Here is a 21,746-nt window from a genome sequence, read left to right on the forward strand (position 1 = left end):
TGTTAATATTTGGAAGGCTACTTTATTGATCCAGATGTTACAAATGTAAACTTGAAGTTCACTGGCTTCTACTAATCAGCATTCTGTGTGCATGTAGACTTCAGCATCTTTTGAAGATAATAGAATGTGTTTCTAATACCATTTGTACTGCTGTGTTCATATTGACTTAAATGCTGCTTCTTACCAATTCAAGTACAACAGTATGTGGAGATAGAGGAAGAAATGTTTCATTGAGCAGATTATCAAAACCTGAGAGGAGAAAGTAGTTTTCCAGATGACTTGATCCTGCAGCGTATGTCACTAAAAGTACGAGAGAGCACCTAAGCAAATGGATGCAAGGTTCTGGATTACATAGCCTAAATAAAGTCTGTCTGGACTGATGTTCTGTTGAATATGAAACCATCTACTATGAGGGGAAAAATACCACAAATGGGAGAATACTCTTAGTAGGGATTGGAGGTTGTTTTGGTTGTGACAGGGTATATAAGATGGTAAAAAGCAGTGGCTGATTTTTGGCTTCCACTGTCAGTACATACAACCGTCTACAACTGCAGTGAGATAGGGGTTATAGGATAAATTGAGGTGGGCTCCAGTCTGTGGAAATGGGATTTCTAGCACCTTTGTGCACTGAGGTATGGAGCTCTGGTGGACTTCCCCATCCTGGCACAATGTACGTGTGTGTGTGGTGTGTGTGTTGTGCTCACACTTCACCTGGCTTGATCCATTCTGGGCAAGTAACTCCTGGTGGTTGGGGATGAGTGTAGAGGTGCAGAGCAGCAGAATAAAATTCAGACAGAATATGCTAGTTAGACATCTTTCTACTACACCAAATTTGGCCTTATATAATTGATAAAGAATTTAACCTTATTTAGGAGTAATTTGAAAGAATGTCCCAAACTGACTGTCTGCATTTTTTCTGTCTTATTTTGATAGATCCTGTGTAGTATCTCTGCTTCATATAACAGCCATAAATTAAGATTTGCACTAACATTTACCTAGTCTTTCAGAGGAATGAAAGTTTTTTTAGCAGAAACAGTGAGAGAATAGAGAACTGCTTTTCCATATTGGCTGAAATACGGCAGGAATGCATTTCCCTTCTTCATTTCACTCCAAAGCAAAGTGGATGCATCAAAAATAATTTCCCCATCCTGAATCTATATTAAAAAAATATATATATAATAATATATATATAAATATATTAGAAATATTTGTTTGCTTTGGCTTTTTATGAAAGCAGAGAAAAGTTTACAAATTGGAATATTGTGGGTTTTAAAATATGAGAAAATAGTATATAATTCAAAACTCAGTTAAAATGTTATCTTCAAACTTGGTAATTCTCTTTTGTTCCAAAGGACATTTTTAGGAACTCTGCAGTCTTCTCAGTGCTTAAAAGATTGCTTTTCAGTAATCTACGTTGGGAGATTAGTCAGTGAACACATAATTTTCCATAATCATAAGAGACAAGAGTTTTGAATAGTGGCCTCAGACTCCCTTGGGTCACTCAAATCTTAAATTAACTTCTGTTGGTTTGATAGTTGGGTTTTCTTTAATCTTCAAAATGTTTAAGAACACCATAAGGCTAGCTAGCAGGAATTTTCTCTTGTCTATTGAATCTCCCTTACAAGGATTAATGAAGAGGAAATGGGAGCTTTTGTTGCAGAAACTGAGTGAATCTTATGGCCTCTATACCAAACTGTTTGTTGATTTAGTAGAAATTGAGCTTCACTAGCAGGGTAATTCATCAGCATGAGACACCAGTAGTACTGTATGTGCTGAAATCAATTTTGTATGAGGTTCAGAGCACACTGGAAATCTTATGCTTTAGGAGATCTTTCTGGGTATAACAGAGAAGAATCAAGTGATTACCATAGACTGAAGAAAACAAGAGTACTAAAAGCTGTATTGAAATATTTCCATTTTCTGAAAAACTGATTGGGGAAATTTTTATAATGTTGAACTTCTCAGACAGTAAGATTGTAGATGAGAAATGTCAGAAGCACCATTAACTGGAAGCAGTTTATGTGCTGGTAGATGATGTATGAGTGCAATGGGCCATGATGGTCAGCACACAGCCCAGCAGAGGTTCTGCCTGGCTGCTGCTGAGGGATGAGAGACTATCAGTCCTGTGCTCCTTTTCTCCCTGTGCTTCTGGAAAGGCTGTAGAAGGGTGCCCATGCAGCCACCAGTAGCTGGGTGATTGTTGCTTTGCGTGCCACAAAGGGACATAAAATGTGAATCAAGACACAAATGTTGAGGGATGATGAGGGGTGGGAAACTGTGACTATATCCAGTAATGAAGAAAACTACCCAAAGTTTTATCTCCTCATGATATTTGGGTACATAAAAGCTCTCATTAATTTGGCAAGACTGTAAATGAAAAGGGGCCCATGGATGGGAGTATGACTAGCTGTGTCCCATGGGCTCTAATTATCTTAAAAAGAAATCAAGTTTCTGAAATCTGTCTTTTCCTTCAGACCTCACTGTATATATATGTTCAGAGGAAAATTAAGACATATTAGTGCAAAAGAAATTAATTCCATGCTAAATTTGACCTTCATATACACATTTTCCCCTATTTTATAACTGGTCAAGCTGAACAATTCACATGAAAGACTGCTTACAGCTGAATGCTTAGGGCATAAAAATTACCCACAATTGGAAGTTAGTAATATCATGTAATAAGACAAGCTAATGTTTGTGCTAACAAAAAAAGTATTGATTAAACTCTTCACACCATATTGTTGCATTCCTCATATTTAGATTCTTGCTAAAGATTCCCTGAGATACATCAGCTTTCCATTAATCAGAAAATCATTCTTGGCTTGAGTTTCTGTAGACAGCAATTTTGCAATGTATGCGCTTCTTAGCTTATCAAAAGCCTGATGTTAGATTCGCTCATGGTAGTATTAGAGAACATTTATTAGCACTGTCATTTCTAGAGCAAAAGAATGTAACTGGGAGCATTGTGTCGTGGTGATGGTCTGTGACATAGTGAGGCAAGGGGAAAGTACTGCATAAAGCCTGTGCCTGGCTGTCTGGTCCCAAGCTTCTGAGGTAACCTGTGAAACCATACATGTAAATAGGATTGTTTCATTTTCAAAGAAGAAATTGTGTCTGCATGTTTAAGAGTATTGCACATTATAAACTTTAACTCGAGGGAGGGATGACTGCAATATTGTGGTATTCCTGGTAGTTAAAATGTGTTGATGGACATAAATGATTGTTCTGGGTTAGTTTTGAGATTTGTCTTCCATGCTTTCTTCTCCCCCCACGACAAAGGGAGAAAAATTAACCCCATTCCATCTGTCAGACACAAGTTCATAAATTTGTATTCAGAGAGTAGTTCCTGATTTACAGCTGCATACAAAAGTTAGCATTTTTGTCACAGGGCTCTCTAAACTGACTGAACTGGGTTTTGATATTTCCCATTTTCAGTCACCCCTGTGCTACAGAATGCATGGAATGAGCTGGGAAACCACAGGGTCCATTTTGGCTGCTACCCAGATGTTGTTGTGAGCTTTTGGAGATTCTTTCCCAGCAGAGAGGTCCTGCAGCCAGAAAGTCACTGTGCTGCCAGGAGTTGCAACAGAGAAAAACCAGGATGAACCAAGGGGATGGAGAGGCTTGGCTATAGTATGCCACACTTCATTGCTTATTTATTGTACAAATCTTTAAGATGGGCTAATGGAGAAGGGAGAACTAATCCCGTGGGTGTTGAATCTCTTCTGATAGCAAGAAATGTTAGCATAAAATTGCAGCAAAGTGGGACGGCCTCTAAAAATTTTCCTTGGAGTAAGCTGTTTTCCCCCTACTGTGGAAAACAACTAGAAAATTTCCATTATAACCATGCACTTTGCCCAAGCTAATCGCTTTGTATCAGAGACTGATTTGTCTGAGTAGCCTTCCTCAGAAGACAGAGAGAGAGAAAGAAAATTTTGCATGCTTTAAATTTTACCTTTGAGTTATGTCCTAGAATTTTTGCTCTTTGTCATGTTAGAAAGGAAATAAAGACTGAAATTTCCTATGGAAAAATGGAATAAATAAACACACTACTGAATATGGCCCATGAAATTGAAATTGATATTACATATATAATTTTATTTTTATTCTTTTCTTACCAATAGATGGATCCCCTTCTAAATTCCCCTGGAATATCTCAGAACACACTGAAATGTGGTGATAATGTTCTTAATGTTGTAATTTTGAAAGGGCTGGAGCACCTACCCAATGAAGATAGGCTGGGAGAGTTGAGGTTATTCAGCCTGGAGAAGAGAAGGCTCCAGGGAAACTTTAGAGCACCTTCCAGTACCTAAAGGAGTTACTAGATATCTGGAGGAATTTCTTACAGGGACTTGTAGTAATAGGACAAGGGATAATTTCTTTAAACTGAAAGATAAAATAAGATAAGGTTTTTTACTCTGAGGTGATGAGGCACTGGATCAGGTTGTCCAGAGAAGCTCTGGTTGCCCCATCCCTGGAAATGTTCAAGACCAGATTGGATGTGGCCCTGAGCAGCCTGATGATGGGCTGAAAGGTGCTTCTTCCCGTGGCAGGGGTGTTGGGATCAGATGATTCTAAAAATCCCTTCCAACCAAGTAATTATGTGATTATATGAATTATTCTTAATTCTTAATATCACATTTTATGAGTGTTTTTCCAATCCCAATATTTCTTCCTCCAGTTTACTGTAAATCCCTCAATCTGCAGGTGGTAATAGCTCCCAAACACACTGCTTCTGTCTGCTATTAAAGAATCAAACAGTTTTAGTATCCAGGAAGAAGTCCTTAGGGAGTTGGTATTCTGAGGCTTGTCCTTCCAAAGTTTTGATGGATTGGGCATTCATAGTCAAAAGGCTGTAACTAGAGGATTGAAAGGAAGATAGGAGGAGAAACTGTTGACATTTCCTGCTTTTAGAAGTGTTTGTTGTTTATCCATATGCTTGTTACTCACTTCCCACTTTGTTCCCTTTAAATGTGTTCAGTTTGTGAGAGAACTGGCTTTTGTTGTAGTTGCCAGAGGAGAAAGTGCAGGCTGTGAAGAGAAGGGGAGAGAAAGCTTTGAGCAAAGTCTTTGGAACAGTTGGGCTACTGCAGGGGCCAACTGTCCTGTTCTGGTTTTACTTACTGGGATTTTCTTTTTTTTCCCTACAAAGCAACTGGCAGTAAATTCAAGAGCTGAGAAGGTTCTAGACCTCCTATACTTCTGAGAAGAGATAATATTGGTCTGAATCTGTTGTATGTTGAATGATAAATATTGTTCCTTTTTACCTTATGGTGGCACTAGCCACAAATTTGAGTTACATTTGTAGACTGAATGAGGGTTCTGAAATGGCACAGAGAGCTAATTTGTTTTTCTTCCTGTATCAGTACCAGTAAAATAACAGGCTGTTTGAAAGATGCTTGTGCATATTGAGACTTTCAGTCATTGATCTTCAGAATGTATTATAAATCTTTTTGTTTAATAATTTCTTCCAAACTTTGTTCTTTTGAATTTATTTAACTTACTGTCATTGAAATATGTTCTTCCTAAACTGGAACACTGAAGTCTCAAATAAGAGTTCTGATCTCTTTTTCCTTGAGTGTTAAGCCTCAGTAAGACTTAAACTATAAAATTTACAGAGGAACTTGGATTATCATCAGTTGTCATTCTGATCTGACAATATTGTATGATATTCTCAATAGATAGTTTTGTGAGCAAACAATGAGTGGCATAAATGACTGTGCTGGTCTAATATGGGAAATTTGAATTGTCAGTTAGAGAAGAATAAGGCAAAAATTGTATACATGGCCAAAATATTTAGCATAAAACTACTTGTGCTCCTCCTCCCTGCAGAAGGAAGAAAAAAGCTGGGGGAAGAGAGTCATATATTTAACAGATGGAAGAGGCTGCCTGGTGATACTACCTTTCTCAGCACTGTTATCTTCAGATGTACTAAGTGCTCTGCATTAAGGCTGCACAGCTGTGGATACTGAAATAAAAACTGGAAATGCATGTTACTTAACAGAAAAGCAAAGATTATTTGTACGAGCTCTTCACTTATCAGGTGACTCCAATATGTGGTGCCAGGGGCTGCTGGGTAAATGACTGGGACTGCATTATTCTGGAGCAGACCGTCTTACAGCCTCTGGCCTTCCTCGGCTCATTGCCTAGAAAGCAGTGTATTTCAGTGGAATGGAGCCTTATGAAAGATACATTGCTGGTCACAAAGGATTTTGGCCTTATTTTATATAGTCTTAGTGGAAATATAACTAATTTACTTGCAGAGCTCAGTTCCTTTAGAGCGACTCGGTCTGCAATGCATGCCAATTTAGTGTACTTAGAAAAAAAGTGTCTTTAATCAAATTTAAGTATGGAAAAAAATGTTTTTAGTATGGAGTTATCACTTGTAGCATGACTGTAATTATTTTCAGGAGAAAATCTCCAGAGATACAGTAATTTACCATCTGTATCACTTTATTATATCTTTCTTCTAACTGATCTTTGTGACCTGATGGTAGGTGTTACTTCAGCCTTCCTTGCTGTGCTGGAATGTAACTTCCAAGTGTAAAAAGTGATCTTTCAAGATCTGTGTATCTACTGTAGTATAATGTCATGTGGAGTGAGACAGATCTTTGCCTTTCAAAGTTTGTATCAGGCTTTGTGACCTTAGATAACGCAGAATGCAGGTAATAGCTGTATACACAACTGGAGCATCATGGAACTAAAATGCCTGCCTGGTTGTAAAGCTTGCAGGTGCTTCAGAGAGGTGCTTTAATAACAGGAGAGTTGTTTCAGAATCATCTTGTACATGATAGAATAGTGTTTGGAGGTGCAGCAAAGATCAGAGCTTTTCTGGTGTAGCTGCAGTGCAGACTCAATAAAAATTTAAAAAGCCAAGAGAAACATGATTAAAAGGAACTATGGAAAACTATATTACAAGTGGGGAAGCTGTGTCAAGTTGGCCAGTCACTGATTGTACCTAAACTGGATTTTTAATTTGGCACTTTCAGAATAACTATAGTTCCTCTGGAGAGAGAAATACTTTCTGAAGAAAAAACTTTGAAACACTACCTTTTATCTTTATCAGAAGAGGATTTTTAAGATGTCTCTGTAATTTATCATAACTAGATAGTCTGAAATGAAAAATACAATTCTGTAACAGAAATTACTTGTTTCTTGCTCTGTAGTACACTCTGTCCAGAAATGTTCTTGGAGAGGGTACTGCTCATACATGGATCATTAACTAAGCATTCGAGGCACTCTGATCTAACCCACTTTCATCAGATTGAATTAAATAGAAATCACAACTAGCTTTACAGATCATCTCACCTAGGTCATTTTGTACTTGTATTGGTGGAATTAGACACTACAGTAGACAAGATGGTTTCTTGTAAGGTAAGGGAAATTCTAACATGTCAGCAAAATAACTGTTTTTGAAAATGAAGAGAGCCAGGAAGACTACAGTGAAGGTGAATCACTTTAGAATAAATTGTGTAATGTATTTAGAATTCAAGATCTATCCTGTGCAAATAAAAATAACTCAGATAACATCCATGGGACCTCTGCTGCCTGAAAGGCTAGGTCAGAAAACAGAAACTACAGGGGTGATAGAATTTTAATTTCATTAGAAACACACTCTGATTGAAGACCTATAGTCATGGTTACATTAATCTTTGGATATTCGTTATTGTATGTTTCACAGAGAAAAAGTGGGTGGAAAGTTGAAGCTGCCAATGATGAAGTGAAAATAAAGTCCAGCAATTTTTAAAAGACCCTTTTGCACCACAGCATTCTTTATAGTATTGCTCATTGTTGCTGTTGTTTGTGCCTTCAGGGCTGTGAACTTTAGCCTTGGATTTTGAGATACTTTTTTTGAAGACAAGTTCTGAGTTAATGAATGACTTGATAGCATCTGCCTTGCATGACAGATTATGAATCTCAGAGAAAGGAAGGTGGTGCCTGGTTTGCCTGTGGAGCTGCAGTGCTGACAGCAGACCTGCATCTGTAGAGTATTAGCTCAGCAGCTTCCACAGCTCCCCATCCTGGTCCTTGCTTGTAAGACAGATTCCTTTTTCTTTCTGTATCTCAAGTTAAATAAGCTTTCTGCTTGTATATAAATAGATTTTTTAGTGGAGGTATTCCAGCTGTGTTGATTTTGTCTAATTTTTATTTTAAACACTTTTTGATTTCCTGACAAATTTTAGCAGGAACAGATGATCGGTTCCTGGGCCAACTTAGCATCCTCCACTGACTTTTTGGGTCTCTGCCAGCACCAGGTAGGGAAGTGTCTGGATGAGTCAGCCACTGAACTGGGGAGGGAAGAGGAAAGGAAGAACAAAGACCCTACCAGTGGTCAATGTGCAAATTCTGTGAGTTCTTGTATTAAAAAATGGTACTGTGAGAAAGTTTTTATTCAAAATGCAGGAAATATAATAACCTAGAAAAGTGAAAGTGTTCTGCCATTGCATACATTAACTGGAATATCAACTGCATTGTGCACAACTGTACTGGTACTTGTCCTTCCTTTGAGTAGCCACCTCAGGACCTGGGAGGAAATGGTTTTTCTGTCAAGTCCTAGTTATTCCTGAGGAAAGCTTTCATTTTTTGGTATTAATTCCTGGAGATAACTTCAGAAGGTCTTTTCCTGGGAATCATGTAATTAAGTAAATGTTTATTTTAACTCCATTCTTAGTACTACTTGGTAAGTGGAGCATTAACTGTAGATTTCAGGATGTGTGCAGGAAAGTCTAAAAGCTTCAAAAAGTAGCAATAAAGTCACTTATTTCCCTTTCATGCCAGTTCTGCAAACCTGTGCCTCCAAATTATCAGTGTCTTGGGCAGTTTTGGTAAAAATTCTCCAGCGAAACAGCAAATATTGGTCTTTTCAAATTAGATCCACTTTTTGGGGGAGAATGTGGAGATTACTATAGGTAAGATGGCCTTGCTCAAAAGTGAGAGTTTAGACACACCTTCATCAGTCTTGTTGTGGTGCCTTAATGTGTCAGTGGCAGCTGAGCCCAGCTTTGCCCTTGGTGTGTCCTGTCTCATTATGGACTTTTGGATTTGGGTTCTTTTTCCCTTTGAACTGAAGATTGATGAGAGGGAGCCTTGTGTTTTCTCCTGTTTGGTCTCAGTTGTTTATTTTTTCTTATCAGCATTACAAGGTACAAGGAGCTATGTGCACTATGATAGTAAAGGGGTAAAATGGCCAACAAAGATCCTCTTCAAGGTCTTTTATGTGTCCATTTACCCAATTAACAAATGCCAGCTAAGTTATTTTTATTAGTGACCCAACACCTGTGTGCTGCACCGTGGCATCCTCTACCCAATCACCCACCACCACCCAAAAACCCCCAGGAGAAGAACATGAAGAAGAAAGAAGAAGGACAAGAGACAACACCCCAAATCCTCCACCCTGTCTCCTGCTCTCCAAACCACCTTAAACTCTAAACCTCAACCCATTCACCCAGTGATTTAAAAAACCTTCCAATCCACACACTTACACCTTTCCTATTTAACTTTAGCATTTGTTCTCATGTATCAACATGAAAACAAGCCCATGAATTTCATACCATACGAAACCCAGTGCTTTCCCGAATCCCACAACTAAGCATTAAAAACAAGGGCACACAATCTGTATCTCAGACTCCAACATGTCCAAGCTGGAGCGAGCTGTGGGCTGGGAAGGGCTGGTGGAGGTGACAGGTGGCAGTGGGAGGCTGGCAGTGCTTTGGGCCACCACAGCTGTTCAGCAGGTGAATGTGTCACAGCCTGCTCTAAGAGCTTGGTATTACCTTTAAAAAACTCTTCAATGAAGAAATATGGTGTACCTGGTATTGCTGGCTTCCCTTTTGTTAGGAGTAGGTTTTGTTTTTGCCATATGGAAAGTGTTTAGTCTCCTCTTCACCTAATTATTCTTTTATATATAGCCTTGGCTCTTCAATCTCCTGCCATTTTTTGCCAGATAATGTAAATTACTTTTCTTTATGGAAGTTTTTGTTATTCTTGCAGAGAGTGCATTTTTAAGGCCAAGAAAGAAAGTTTTCAGGATAGCTGCTTTTTCTTATAATATTGCGTGTGCTGCATTACCTTGAAAAATTCATAGACACTCTATGTTAGAATTCTTACTTAAAACCATGATCATTATTTGTTTTTCTATAAAGAAAAAAAATATGCTTCTATTGTGCAGAGACAGAATGACCTGAAATTTGTGTTTTTGTCTGTGTTTAGTTTTGAAACACTGCTTAGTAGTTATACTCCTTATTTTTGCTGCATTTTAAAATAAATGAAAGACAGTAAAATTAGACTTCATTTACTTTGAGAAGAACCAGTGGTCCATGCATTCTCATTGAGTCTAGAGTAATTCATGCTAGTTTATCAGCTGGTAAATCTGAATCAATAATTCAGTAGTCAGCTGTCCCTTTAGAAATCAAAATTTGTTGGTGATGTACTGCAAAAATGTTACAATTTTCTTTAATAGAGCTTTACAGCTGTACAGAAATTTTCACTTCAAGGTCTGAAACCATTTTAATAAAGTAGAAAAAAAATTAACCCTTCTTTCCTTGCAAGGGGTGAACTGCCAGTGTAGAGAACCTGTCACATCTATTTGGACATGCCCAGGACCATTCCCAGCCCTGTAGCATCTGGTGTGCAATGGCCATGTCTATTTAAATGAGCTCTCACACCCACCAAAAGACGGACCTGCACTTGAACTGTGTCTGTGATTTAACTTCAGTCACAGACCATTCCTAACATTGCCTGGGGAATAGGAGCTGGGGAAAGGGGTGAGCAGCAGGATTTTAAAGTGTGTAACCTTATTTACATGGCAGGGACTGTTATTGTTGTTGCCCTTTCCCCCCTGTGATCCTTGGCCCCAAGGATTCATTGCCCTGCTGGTTTCTGGGGGCTGTTGTCAATGGGGGAAACCAAACTGCTTGAGCCCACTGCTGTTGTGTGGGAGCTCTCCCACTATTCCATGTCCTGAATGCTGCCCAGGGAAATGCTGTGGGGGAGAAAGGGCCAGCTAATGGAGCTGTGCTGCTTTGCACTTCCTGAGGGTTTGGCCCTGGATTTTTTATTGCAGCAGAATTTTCCATTGCAACTGCACTGAAAACAAAGCAGAGAAAAATGGGAACCATAACTGTGAATCATTTCACATGGACCATATAAGAGCCTGCTGTAGACCAGATAGAGACCAATAGACTCTTTCTATTAAGAAAGAGTGATTTGTGACATTTTATAATACTATTTTCATCTATTTTAAAAATGATAAAAAATTGAATTTTCCTGTGGGAAATACAGATTCATTTTATAAAGATAATATCTTTGTTTTTGGGTTTTTTTCTTATTTATTTATTTTTAAAAAGAGCAAAAGCAATTTGTCCTCATCCCCAAAGCAAAAAGTTGTGACTTTGAATTTGTGTAGGAGGGAACTTCAGTACTTCCCTCTTTTGAAAGAGGGAGAGAGCACAATATTTATAGATCACAATAAATCATAGTGACTGGTGATAACAAAATATTTGTTAGGATGGAACTCTCTTATGTTTGATTGGACATTAATTGTCATGTCTGTGTGATGTGGATGTACCTTCCATGTAAAATGGTCACCAGAAAATACATGGTTGGTGTTGAAAATTAGGTGACACTTTAGATGGTAATGTATTCCTTTTGAAGTAATAAAGATTGATGAGTTTTCTCCTTATGGCTCCTGAGATCCGAATCTCAAATATTTTGAGAACTGACAAATAGCAGAGGACAGGACTGAAGTTATTGGTAACTCGTAAAATACATGTTTTTCACTGAAATTTTCAGTGTGTGTGGCAGGGGTTGATCCTGATCTTAGGCAACATTTACTAAAAAATTCCTCCTGTTTGCAACTAACAGCAAAATAGCAATGACTATAGTAGGAATAACTTGGACACATTCCCCAATGGTTTGGATAAACTAAGAGTAAGATCTGCCATTTTTGCAATTTTCAGTGAATTGAAACTGTCATGCTTATACTGTACAATGACAGTGAACAAATGAGGTCAGGCACAGGAGCCAACACCATTTTGATCTGGAGACTAGAGGGCTTTTGTCATGTCTTTCCCTTGTCATTGCCACAATCTTGGGGGTTCTCTTTGCATATTTGTGAAGCTCAGCTGCAAATAGCACATGCATTGTCAAATACTTGTCATGCTTCTAGGAACAAAAGGGAGTAAAATGCTGCCTTGAAGTTGACATCTCTTTATTACATACAAATTGTCCAGGTCATGTTCTAGCATCAGCTGAATATTTCTTAAAATGTACCACCTTCTGTGGGGTTGTGCAGAACACTAGTTGGGGTCTTGTAACCCAAAGCCTTGCACTGCTCACATGCCTGCTCTGGCAGGGCCCATTCCTACTGTCTTCCCCAAAACTGTGATGAGAGACAGGGCTGGAATAGCAGCAGAGTGCATCATGCATGTGTCTCTTCTTCCCCTTCTTCTTGGACAATAGTTTGGCCAGTAAAATCATCTCTTTTCATGTTTCAAGATCATGCCTGTCTGCAGCAAGCCATTTTGGGTTGGTCTGTGCTTTCCAGAGCCTTTCTAGAGCAGTCCTCTTCAAAAGGAAATATAGGCTTTGTTCTTTAACTTCTCTCTTTCTCATCCCATCTCATCCTTTCATAGCTTTTATTTCTTTATTTTAATTTTAATGTTTTCATTGTAACATTTGTATTTCAGTTTAAATACATTAAACAAACATACATGCAACATATTTGTGTCCCATTATTTTAGATATTAGTATTGGTTTGTAGAGCTTCATTCTTCCTCATACATTTGCTTGATTTTGGTCCAGTTTTCCTTTCCAAGGAATTTATTTGGAAATGGTTTCACTGGCACAATTATCCTACTCTTTCCTTACATAATTTACCTATATGACCAGTAAATAGTTTCCCTGTGGTTCCTTAATGACAGAGAGCTATTAAATTACATCGGTAATGAGCTCTGTGATGTGATAAACAAGAAAATGTTAATAAAAACTTGAGAGAGGACATGCAAATATATTTCTTCCTCTTCATTAAGTTAGTCTGGTTGATCTTTGGGGGCATTGATGATTGCTGCTGTGCTTCTGACAGATCACTTAATATCATTAGGGTAGGGCTATCCTGGCCAGGGAGAGCAAGAAAAAATTGTCCCCATGCCAAAGCATTACCTTAAGAAATAAGCTGGGACACTGGATTTGCATAAGGAGGGAACGCCAGTACTGAAGAAAACAGCTTTTTTTTCCTGGTGTTGCATATTTCAATCATGATATGAAATGACCTTTGACTCCAAAAATTTGGATTTTTAGGAGTGATTGAAGATTTTTCTTTTTCCTCCTGTTCATGCATTACAATTTGAGATGGTTCCTGCTTCAGCATTATTTATTTACTCAGTATTTAAGACCCTTTTCATAATTTTGGTCCTATTTGATTGTCTTTAAATTCGTATATATTGAACAACAAAACAAACAAACAAACAAAAAACCCAAAACAAAACCAGAAAACAAGCAGCAATTGGACTAATCCCAAGATGTAAATGTAAACTTCTTAAGACTATTGCTCATAACACATCAACCACAGCTCCAGTTATGCACTGGAGCACTTTGTGGGTTAGTAGAGTTGCTCTGCACAGAGCTCTAAGCTCTGTTCATGCCATAAATGCAGGAGGCTCAGTGTGGAACCAAAAACGTCATTGATGTTACTTGGTTTGACAGACATGTTTCATAGTGTGAAAAATGATGTTCAGTGTTCTGTTAAATTTTAAAAGTTTTAATAAAAAAGACAATAGGAGACAAAGACAATAAAGCAAAGGGTTAAAGCAGCTGGGTGCTTGACACTCTACCAAGAACATACCTGGTGTTTTGGAAGCACCCTTTATATTCCATTTCTATTGCATCAACTTGATGCATATTCATAGACTTTATGCATATTCAAACTTTTCTATTAACTACTTCACATCTTCCAGGAACTATTTTGCATGGCCACTCCTTGGATCAGTCTTTTTAGAGCATGCACGTTTCTTGGCTTGTGGTTTTAATCCTCTTCTTATCATCTTTTAATTTGGACTTTGGGTCCTTCTTTCCACAGGCAGTGAGTATTGATAGCAGCCAGGTCCCCATCATCTGTTCACTGGATGTTATCTTAACTGGGCAGGCAGTTCAAGCATACTATATCAACTATTACCACTTACACCTAAAATTTTGCTAATAGCAGGAGAAGAAAAAACTACATTCACACAGCAAAGCTATTGTAACATTATACATATAACATTCATCTTAATACTTGTGAAAAACCAATATTATAATATATATTTATAACAATAAGCAAAAGCAAGGCCAAGAGAAGCTGTTGAACAGCAAAGAAGCATCTCAAATTCATATTCAAGAAGTAAAGTAAGGTCTGAGGAAACCTCTGGGAATCATAATATCCTCTTGTCTCACACTTTTATTGACCTTCACTGAAAACAGTTTTCAACCAACTTGAAGGAAATTTTGCAAAAACAGATGGTTGCTTGGCACTTTGAAGCATGCAACATTGAAACAGGTGTGCATTTTCCAGTTCCTGATATATATGTTCTGTGGTTTTCCCTCTTTCTGCCCTGTCTGTCTGGACAACTGGGTCTGATTGACAATACTGATTGCATGCTTTATTTCTATTACCATTTTTTCCTTTTCACATCAAAGGGCTCTTAATAACTTTCATTTTGAAAATTAAACTATCTTGGTGCACTTCTTTGACCTTTTCAATATTCTGTAATTAGGCTGGCTGCAATTGCTCGTTTTGTCCTGTGTACACTCTCACTAGCCTCTGGGAAGGAAAGGAATGCCCATTTGCTCAAAATATAAAACACTGCAAAGGTCAAAGCTAAAGCTGCATTTCACTGACTGTATCAATGTTCTGAAGGGATGCTGGGGGAACATGAAGCATTTCATTTGTAGTTCTGCAGATTAGGTATTGTCATGCAGGTTTCCTGGATTTTCTGCAAAGCACATCCTTCTAATTGCATTAAATTTCTTACCTTAGCTATGCCATAACTTGGCATTGCAATCTATTGCATTCTTTGGGCTTCAATTAGAAGATTCTTCAGCAACTTTGGGTGCTTTAAAATCCTCTTGACAAGGACATTCTTGCAAATGATTGCAGTCTTTGAACTTAGGGGCCTATGATGTAATGAATTGAAAAACCAGTGTGGGTAATTTTTTTAAACTTTTATTTATAGAATTGCTTGACTAAGTCTGAGGTATTAAAATATGGCAAATCACAATGTCTGTCCTAACAAACCCAGAGCCTTATAATATGAGAAAGGGTTTGTGGGGACAGGGGAGCGTTGGGGGTTTTTCCCCATTTTGCTCTTGTGAAGTAGTAACAAAACTTTATGGACCATCTCAGTTTCTAAATGTATGCCCTTAAGCTAACCTCTGTTTAATTATGGTGGAGATAAGCTCTTGATATGTGCCAGATTTGTTCAGTTGTGTATGATACATCACTTCTGTTCCGGTGGAGAACTGTAAGTATTGTTCCAAGTCATTTTACCTGAAACCAGAAGATCATGCAACCATGTTTTCCTCTGCCTTTTTGTTGGGGGTTGTGTGTCCTTCCTTTTGTTCCTTCTCACCTATGGAATTTTTACCCATTAGTTGTGGGGACACCTGATTGATGGTACTTGTTGGATGCTTGAGAAACACAAAATTTGTCTGGGCCCAGGAGGGAAGAGGGACAGGGGAGGGGAAGGGCAGGAGCAGCTGGGGGCTGGGTGGCTTCTTGGGCTTGAGAGCAAGACGCTCTCTCAGAGCTGTTGCCTTTTGGAGAAGGGAATTCGCCATCACCCAGACAGAGCTGCTGCTGCTGCTTCTCCCCCTTCTTCCTTCTTCGTCTGCGGGCTCCCACACCCCCTGTCCTGCCGGGACGTGTGGTAGTGCCAGGCACCGCCGCGGAGCTGCTGATCCACCTCAGCCACCGGCCCAGGATCTCAGCTCATCCCTGCTGTTCCAGCTGGGTGTTCCTCAGAGCCCTGCAGGAGCACCGGGACTGACTGCCCGAGGGGGTTTGTGAAACAAAGCCTCTCCTCCTTCCCTTCCCGTCTCGGCCGAGAAAGCTGTCACGGGGCCCTGGTTCTGTTTTCTTGTTAATGTCAGAAAAATTAATCCACAAACACTAGAGGTTTACATCAAAAAGGAGACAGAGGCGTTCTTTTACTTTATTCAAATAAAGGGAGAGGCCATTGGGCATTCCCCCTGGGGTCACAAGTTTTTGGAGGGTGCAGCCTCCCTTTTATCCTAATTTCCTGGCCGCATGTCCCTTCTCTCTTTCCCCATTGGCTGGGGTACTTGAGAGGTACAGGCTTCCCAGAATGCCTGATACCTAAGATTCCCCCCTAATGTATAACCCCTCTCTTCTTAACCCTTGTGGAATTTTATGGTGTTTCCCCAATGTCCCTTTCATCTTTCAGTGGAATCCATCCCATAGTTTCTGTTACTTCTCAGTGATAGTTTCATCTTAACAGCAGACCCACAGCTTGTTTGTAAAGACAAACCCACCTGTAGTTATTGTTGGTTGTTTGCCCTGTTATACATACTAATAAAGAACTGTTATTCCTATCCCCAGATCTCTGCCTGAGAGCCCCTCGATTTCAAAATTACAGTAATTTGGAGGGAGAGGGGTCCACATTTTCATTCCAAGAAGGGTTCCTGCCCTCCTTAGCAGACACTTGTCTTCTAAACCAAGACACTTTTTTAATTGGGTTATTGAACAGTTGTGCTGTTTATATGAGGTTTCTTCAAAATCAAACATCAAGAAAATGGAGGTCTCCTCACAAGGCAAAACAAGTAAATCTCACATAATTTGTTTTCATCAGGCCTGTACACTATTTATGTTGTATCATATAAGGAGGACACATATGGTATATGTTCTTTAAACATCCAGCTCCAGAGAAAAGTTTTCTGTATGTTTGCTGAGGTAGGAGATGAAGGAATGTTGTCTGGAGTGGAAACTCTAAAGCTGGCTTGATGCCATTCTACCTATCAGTAGAGATTGCCTGTTTCATTCAGAACTGTAGAAAAATGCTGAGGTAGATATTCTCACATATGAAAATAATATTTGATCAATAGTTATATCTCAAATATGAAGCAATTTCACTTTGAGGACAGTGGGCGGTATCTGGATGTGCCCTTTATACTCGTTCTCAGAGAACTTGCATTTCCTAGTGCTGCTCTGGTCTTATAATAGCAGATGAGATGTTTGCCATTTAGAATGGAGGGAAAGAAATGGCAGGAAACAATTTAATGTTCATAAAATAGCCTCCAACTCATCCTTGATGCATATGGTGTTTTTATTTAATGTGTGAATATTTAAATGCTACAGCAGTGAGCAGTAAAGAAATTCTAAATGTGAGTAGCTCATCTGCACTTAGAGTGAGCTTCTGAAGGGAGCACTTTCGTGTTTACTGCTATTTTGTAGCACTCCTAGTCTGTAAAAAGCCTTTTTGTCCTAAAGCTTAGTTTATGTGATAGTTGGGCTTCCTTCTGTATTTCAAGTAGTAATATAATTGTCTCTGGGTGCATGGAATGGGTTTGTGGTGGACAATTGCACTCAGTTACAGTGTTGCTTATTAAAAGACATTCATTGTGCCAGGGGTAGAAGGAACTCTTATAATTAACTTTTATAAGCTGCAATTGCACAAAATGGTACATGATGGCTTTCCCTACAAATGATACTACTTTCTGTGGGAATAAGATCAGAAAGTGGTTAAGAAATGTTCTTGATAAAGTGTCCTGGTTCATTTAAGGACAGTTTGGGTGGGTGTCAGATTTGCCATACAATAAGCTTGTGTAAGCACTCAATTGATCAGAAATGTTCCACAGTTTTTAATCAACTTGAAGGGACTTCAGACCATTTTTAATACTTAAATGCTGCTGAACACAGCCAGTGTTGCTACAGACATTTATCTTGAACTGCCTGTGGAAGGTAGCTTATCTGTAGCAGCCCCAGTTCCTGGGTACTGAAGGAGTCCCCTCTATTGCTCCAGGCCTCTTCTCTGCGCAGGGATATAGAAGACTAGAGATCAGATTGTCTGAATTCCCAGCCTTCACCTTGCATTTGCTGTCAATATGCCAGGAGAACATTTTTGCTGCAGAGTTAAAATATAACAACTCTCTCCACTGGAAGACAAATGTTGTTGTTGAATTGGTAGAGCAGGGATTTAATTCTGGGTCTTTCCCCTCCCGTGTCCACTGTAACTCTTCAGCCATCATCTGTGCTGGCTGTAAGGAATTTGAGTCTCCTTCCTTTTGAATAATTCTGAGTAAAAATCCTTCATGGATCTGGGAAAAAAACTTTGCCAACATTATCACCAAATGTGTTTTTCAGGGGAAAAAGAAAAAGATACAGAAAATAAATTGAGTTCCAGTGAATCAGTATTTTCTGCCAAAAGAAAATGTTGGTGTTTTTTTGAGGAAAATGGAGACCAGCATTCTGTGGGACTTTGAATATATGAGTCTTTATGAGTGTATACCTGTTTTGAGTTGAAAGCTGAGTCTTTTCTTTCCGAAGTTTAAATCACTGAAACTCTATTTGAAACGTGTGTTCAGTTCTCTCCATGGAGAAAAAAGTGTGTTCCAGGAGAACTATCAAATTAAAGCTGGTGTTGTGCAGGCTTCTGATGGACAGTCCCACTTCACCCCTAGACACCACCCATGGTTGCCTTTTCTTAAGGTTCAGTGAAACCTACACAGAGCTCTCTCTGACCACATTTGCATCATTAATGTGTGCACTTTCCATGAACTCCCTGGTGATGTTTATGCTTGCACAACTCATTTCAGAATGTGAATTTCAAGCATATCTGAATTTTAAACAGTGTGATGTATTTTACAATTCTTTTGAATACTATTTGTTAACTGGAATATCGATAATTTATGGTAGGCTAAGGCATTGTTTCTCTCAAGCCTGTCTCTTCTGGGCAAGGAGATTTTATTTTCTAACCTGTGTAAATGCAAAAGTTTAGAAGGTAATCACCAACTTCAGAAACAGAGCACTTATGATTTCTATTTTTAGGCAATGTAGCATAATAAACTTATTTTTAGAAGATTTTTTTTGTGGCTAAAATTAAAGTGATGGCTTTCTTAGAAAGTTTTTTCATTTCATTTTGTGATTTTTCTGTATTTCTGCCTGTAGGTATCCAGGCAGGTGCTATATATAATAGGCTGGGATTAATGAAAAAAAACCTTCAAACAAATAAATGTGTGTGGGGGGTCTATTTTCTTTTTTTTTTTGGTGTTTTTGCTGTTGTTTTTAAAATAACTATCAGGAAATTCTTTAAATTATCTACATCATTTGAATTTATAACCTAAATTAGTTTCTTTTAGGGTTTTGAGGTCTGTATATAACCATCACTTCAGTTCTTCCTGCATGTATTGAGTTTTTATCAATATTGAGAAGTTCTCATTAATCTCATTCTTTGGCTGTTATTCAGTAAATCACACATTAAAATGCAGGTTAAGTGAATGCATATTCAATCTTGGGGTCCTCTAACAGGCCAATCTCATTGCAGAGCTCTCCACTGGTACTGCTCTACTATTGTAATACTGAAAGTCAGATACTAATTAAAACTAAATTCATTGCATAATTTTTGTACTCTTAAGGTTCAACAGATTCTGTTTATCATATTCTTTAAGTCTTCTTTTTCCAAAGCATCATGTTAGAGCTTCTCCAATTTCTAACTCATTAATGTGTGCAGAGTCACCTAGTTACTTATTTTCTAGGAATCATAGACTGACAGAACTGTTTGGATTTTAGGGACTTTATAGACTATCTTATTCCAATTCCCCTGCTATGGACACCTTCCACTAGGCCAGGTTGCCCCAGGTCCCGTAAAACCTGGCCTTGAACACTAGCTTCATAAAAAGGTCCAAAACCTGACAATACAGCTCTTACCTTGTTAGGGTTCAGCATCTCTTGGTCCTCAAAACATTAATCAGGACCTAAGCAGAAGAAAGGACTTGTATATTTATCCTGTGATATCTTACTGTGTTTGGGAAGGGGAGCCACATGCATGACACAGCAATCTGTAGAAGGAAATAGTAGCAAAAAAAGAAAAATAGACTTCTGTACTCTGAGAAAATAAAGAGACTGAAACCCTTTATGAGAAGCAAAGACATTTAACATAGCTGTGAGTATTTCAAGACTGTGTGACATCCAGTTCAGTTAAAGCCAGGTTTTCTTACAGATAAACCATCACAAGTGTGGAAATGGTGCCTCTGAGTTTGAGGTGGTGGGTTTGGGGTTAAAGACCCCTTATCCTTTTATTATTCTAAAGTACAGTAATCTTGTCTTTGCAGTTCTCTAAATTTATAATTGATCACAAGAAACAACAGGTACCCAGACCTGTGCTTGCAGAGTTCAGCCTCATTGCAAGAACTGATCAAAACAGCACTTAAGCACTGAGCAAAAGTATTTAGTAGGACTGGTTCAGTGTTGCTGATGACCTTTCTGTACTGAACTGGTAAGCTCAAAAGCTACAGCAACTTCTTTCTGGAATAAGTAAAAATTTCAAAAGCTTGAGGAGTTTTAACCGGTGTTAATCTTCCTCCCAAAGTACTTTCTCCCCATCTCTCTGTTGAGATACCATTCCTGGAAAAAATAGGCTATAATTAAGACTTCCTTGGGATACATTTTACTCAAGTAAGTAAATAATGGGCACCTAATTACCTGGTCCAAGTAATGGTTTTTCTCCCAGGGCTCCCAGTAATGGGTTTCAGCTTTGCTGTCAAATGCTATGTTAAACTTAGCAGTTACATAGGATTACACAGTGTTTACAGAAAATATAAATTGTAGATGCTGAAGCTGCATGACCTGTGTTTTCATTCTTAGTAGTGATGAAAAGTTTATACTCTTGCATCTTAAGGACACTATGTGATGTTAACATTTGGATAAGTCATGAATCACACCTTGAATATCTAAAGATTAAAAATATATGTACTTCCTTACCTTGTCTCTTGGGCATTTGCATTTTTCCCTGCAATGATAGTGGCTAATAAAACAGGTATACAGACATTGTTGTTACAGCATCCTATACACCATGGTCAAGCCAACTTACAGAATGAAAATTCCTTATACTCTGCATAGGAACTGCCAGAATTTGACAGTTACATTCTTTTTGGATGCAGATACTCTGCATGCCCTGAAGGCTTATCAGTTTTTCTTCTTGAACCACTTACTTCCTGAACCACTCATGCTCTCAGGGAAGACTTTTGGGTACATTTCTGACAATTGTAGCAGTGTTCCAGATTGAGCTGCTTATCATAATTCAAAACTTATAGGTCACTGAATGCTGGGGCACTGTCTTTTTCTTCATTCAACTACTTAAAATAAAAGCCAAGAGGACAATGAATTACTTAAATGAGATTGCAGTGGGTACACTCTAATTTATACAAAAGAATTAACACTGTAGTATGCATCAGCAAAGCATGCTTCTAAACAAAAAATATACACTTACAAAGTAATTCTATTAGTTTCAGGGATCTGATTTAATTAGGACTGGGTGAAGATGGGAAAAAAATTCTGTCTTAAAAAATTTTTAAGAATTTCAAACACCTCCCTTTGTCTACACCAGGATAAATATGAGCCTTTAAGAGCAAATTAACACAACTGCTCATAGGATGTTTCCTTCTGGACAATGCCTATGAATTGGGCAAGGGATATGTCTAATGCACTTTCATTTCCCTTTTTAAACAGAAGAGTTTTGAGACAAAGTCTTTGATTAAGG

Source organism: Parus major, chromosome 4A (assembly GCF_001522545.3).
Source record: "Parus major isolate Abel chromosome 4A, Parus_major1.1, whole genome shotgun sequence".
Taxonomy (NCBI): domain Eukaryota; kingdom Metazoa; phylum Chordata; class Aves; order Passeriformes; family Paridae; genus Parus; species Parus major.